The sequence below is a fragment of the Pteropus alecto genome, unplaced genomic scaffold, assembly GCF_000325575.1.
Source record: "Pteropus alecto unplaced genomic scaffold, ASM32557v1 scaffold49, whole genome shotgun sequence".
In the NCBI taxonomy this organism is placed as follows: Eukaryota; Metazoa; Chordata; class Mammalia; order Chiroptera; family Pteropodidae; genus Pteropus; species Pteropus alecto.
The window spans coordinates 899,826-903,713 of NW_006443131.1; the positions used below are offsets into that span (position 1 = coordinate 899,826).

Here is a 3,888-nt window from a genome sequence, read left to right on the forward strand (position 1 = left end):
CTTTCCCTTCCCTTTCATCTTGTCTTCACCGGACACCCCACTTTCTGCCTCTGTTCCCTTCCTGGGCCCCCCGCTGCCTCTGCCCGCGCTCCCCGCCCATACCGCACGGTGTCAGGGGCCACGCGGTCATGTCGTCCGCCCACCACTCGGGGTCCGCCTTCCGGGGTGAAAGGGACACCCCCCCAGCATCACCCACACAAGGGGCGGGGGCTCGGCTGCCGAGGTCACCCCGCTGTCTGTGTCTGCTCCCCTGTTCCCTTTCCTAATTCTCTTTGCCACGGAGACAGGGTCCCACGGTGCCCCCCACTGAGCAGCGAGATCCCAGTCCGAGGACCCCTCTCCGTCCCACGCGGGACACACTCTGACGGGGCCCTGCCAGGGCCTGCGCCGCTCTGCTCCACGCCTCGGGGGCCACGTGTGCTCACGCGCTCACACCGCGCAGCGGCCCCGCCAGCCGGCCAGCCGGGCGAGCCTGCCGGATGGAGGGACAGGAAGCCTGCCGGCCAGCCGGGGGCCGGGCGGGAAGGGGGCAGGGGTGAGGGGCCGGCCTTGTGTTCTGTCGCTCAGGAAACAGAAGCTGAGGGTCCCCTACCCGACCTGTTTACTCATCAGGAAAGAGCGGGGCTCAGGGGTCTGAGTCACCAAACATCCACGCCAAGCCTCCCGGAGGTGGGTGCCGGGGCCAGCCCGACCCTCGCCCCCTCCCACCGTGCTGGTGACCTCCGACCCCACTTCCCTGGCTAGACCACGGGGTCTCGGGTGTCAGAGGCAAACACAGGACTCAACTCTGCTTCAAATACCAAAGCAGTGGGTGGAGGGTGGTTCCCCCGGGTGACACAGGCCACAGGCAGCTCCTTCCCCTCTGGCCCCCACCCATGGGTGCTCATCACCTGCACCCAAGACACCCCCAGAAAGCACAGCTCTGCTCCGGCCACCACCCTCCGTAATGCCCTCTGGGCCCCCTGACAAGGAAGGGGGCCCAGGGCCCAGACCCCTGGGGTCCAGCCCCGTGGCCTCTGCCACTGCACGGTGATCACAGAGACAGCCCACTGCCTGCGCCCCCTCTGACAACACGGCCGCCTGTGCCCGGCCACCCCGAATGCCCCGGTCCTACCTGCCCTTCCAGGCTGGTGGCCCCTTTGAGGACACCAGGCCTCACCCATTCCTCCCTGCCCTCATCACCACAGGGACCTCCAGACCCCAATCCTGCCCTGAGGCCAGCTCTGAACTAGGCATGTACCAACTCTTTTGGAGACCCCAAGCAAAGGTCAGCACCAGTGTCCCCTCTGGGGCAGGAGAGGTTACTCCAGGCCAAGCCGGCAGTTCACAGCTGCTGGAGCACCCCGAGTCTGACGGGCTGACCAGGAGCCGGAACCCCATCTCGTGACTGCCAGTTTGTGAGTCTGGGCTCCCACAGGCTGGGTTCCCCCCGCTCAGGCTTCCTCCTCTCTGAGGCTCCACTAGCGGGTCGGCGGCCCCCCAACATCCCCTCCACCCCACGGCCATGACATTTTTGTTAAGGACCACCTTCCCCACCGGCATGGAGCTCGTGGGGTCGGCGCACGTCCCCGGCTCCGCCAGCGCCCACACGCACGCCCCTGGGGTGCCTGGCCGTGGAGCGATGGGCACGCACGCCGAGGCCCCTCCCAACTCCAGTAGCCTGGACCTCACTCTGCAGGCAAGGGGACCGAGGGAGGACGGTTTGGAGGCTGTGGCATCCCCGGCACAGTGTCAGCGAGAGGCGGGAAGGCGGAGTCGGAAGGAACTTCCAACATCACCCGCACCGCACCTGCACCTACCGAGTGAAAGGCGGCTCCAGACCTGACCCCCTGACCTCGGCAGGAACTCCTCGGGGCCGGCCTCGGGGTTCCTGCGGGGTGGAGCCAGCGAGTCACCTGAAGAGGAGGGGTGCCGCCTCTCCTGCCCACCACGCCTCCTCCTGGGACCAGGCTCCAGGCGGGTGGGAGGCAGAGGCGGGGAAGGGCGCCCAGGAGGCCCAGGGCCCACCCACCCCGCTTCTCTCCGGGGACCCCGGTCACGCCGGTTCCCGCCCTTGTCAGCTGTGGGTGTTGGGCAGGTCCCGCCCCTCCTCTCAGCAGCCCTAGAACGTAGGTGCCCCCCCCCAGTGGATGAGGAAAACCCAGGAGCGCGAGGTGCCTGCCAGGGGCGCAGCCAGCCTCGGGGGGCTGCGGCCGGGGTCCTCCCCTCGCCGCGGCCTCGTCCTGCCCCCTGTCGCCCCCGCTTCCTGTGCTCCCTCTGGGCCCCGCTCTGCTCTCTGCCTCGGCCTTTTCCCTCTGGGCTGCGTCGTTCCCAGGAGTCTCTGGGGCTCAGCCTCTCTCCATATTTGTGTCTTTGTATCTCCGTCCGTCTGTCTGTCCCCCCTGCCTGTCCCCTCCTCCTGCTGGCTTCTCCTGAACGTCCTGTGCCGGGAGTGGTGCCAACACCTCCCAGAGTTAGGGCTGCTCCCGCACCCCAGGAGCCCTCCTCCTCAGGGCCCCAGAAGAAGAGGCTGGGGGCCCTTGCTGGAGGCCAGGCCTGGCCTCGGCTCTGCCAGTGGGAGTGGGCGGGGGGAGGGGACGGGCAGCGGCCAGTGACCTGTATCTACCCGGGCTTCCCGCCGGGCACGGCACAGCCTGGGAGCATTTCCTCTTCTGGGAGGGTCTGATAGGGAGCGGGGGGCAGTGGGGAAACATGCCAACCGCAGGCTTCGCCTCCCGGCCAGCAGGCCGGCCACCCGCCTGGTGGGCTTTACAAGGCCTCAGAAGTGGGACGGGCAGCAGCAGAGGACAGGCACAGGAGGGCTGCCCCCACACCCTGGCTCACACACGGGCCCCATATCATAAACTGGGGTGGGGTGGGGTTCAGGGAACAGCTCCCAGCCCCCAGGCCCAGCTGAGGCCAGAGTTCAGAGCTGAGCCCTCGCGGGGTCCTGTCTGGAGCCGAGTCTGGCCGAGCCTGGGAACCTCCAGCCAGCACAAGCTGTTCCCGTCCCCGGGGACTGGGGTCACAGCCCAGCCCCGGGAGAGGCCACTCATAAAAGGCGGGGGAAGCAGAGTCCACTAGGGGAGGCCAGAGCTGGCCCCACCACCCCACCCCCCCTCCAGCCTTGGCGCAGCCCACCCGGGGTCATCCCCAGCTGACCCGCCTTCTGAGGGCTCAAGTGCCTGGGGTCTTCGGTCCACTTCCTAGTCCTGAAAACTGGAGAAGCTCTGCGCACCAGGGGCCAGCAAGGCCGGGTCCCTCCCCTACCCCCTGCCCCGGCATTCCCTGACGACCAGCGCTGACCTGGCACCGCGCGCGCGCTCGCGCAGCCGGCCAGGACCCCGGGGTGGGCGCGCGTTCGTCCTCCCCCTACAGAAGCGAGGCTGAGGCTGGCCCTGACATCTCCGGCCCGGGTCCTACAGCTGTAAGGGGCGGGGCAGATGGGACCCAGCAGCCGTGACTCCCCCGGGCGCTCTTTCGGCCCCTCGGCCAAGCAGAGGACCCGGCACGCCTATCCCTCCAGCCCCGGACCGGCCAGCGGCTGCAGGCTGTCCTGTTCAGTCCCCGCAGGGCCGGCGAAGCAGCCTCGTGTGCATGTCGTGTCCCCGTCGCTTCATCATGGATGGCGACCCCATCCCAGGGCCCACCCCTTCGCTTCTGTCCCCACTCACCGCCCAGGGGGCTCAGACCCCAGTCCGGAGGGGACCTCGGAGCCCACACGCTCTCCCGGAGCGGGGTCGCGCCGTCACTCACCTGCCCGGGGACCTAGCTCTCCGCCGGCCTGGGGTGGGGACCAGGGTGGCCCGGAGGAGGACGCGCGGGGTTCCCCGCGTGGCGCCCCAGCCCGACTGCAGAGCGCGGAGCCGAGGCGGGGCGCGGGGCGGCGGCGCGGGGCGGGGGCAGGAA

At 69.3% G+C, this 3,888-nt stretch overlaps 1 protein-coding gene across 1 annotated transcript in view; it reads right to left on the bottom strand.

Annotated features, from left to right (window-relative positions):
* PEAR1 (platelet endothelial aggregation receptor 1) overlaps nt 1-3,867 on the bottom strand; it is an 18,064-nt gene extending 14,197 nt beyond the window's left edge. The window contains exon 1 of the mRNA XM_015598287.2: nt 3,736-3,867. The gene's annotated coding sequence lies outside the window, so the exon portion shown is untranslated. The remainder of the gene's footprint in view (nt 1-3,735) is intronic.
* Between the last annotated feature and the right edge of the window lie 21 nt (nt 3,868-3,888).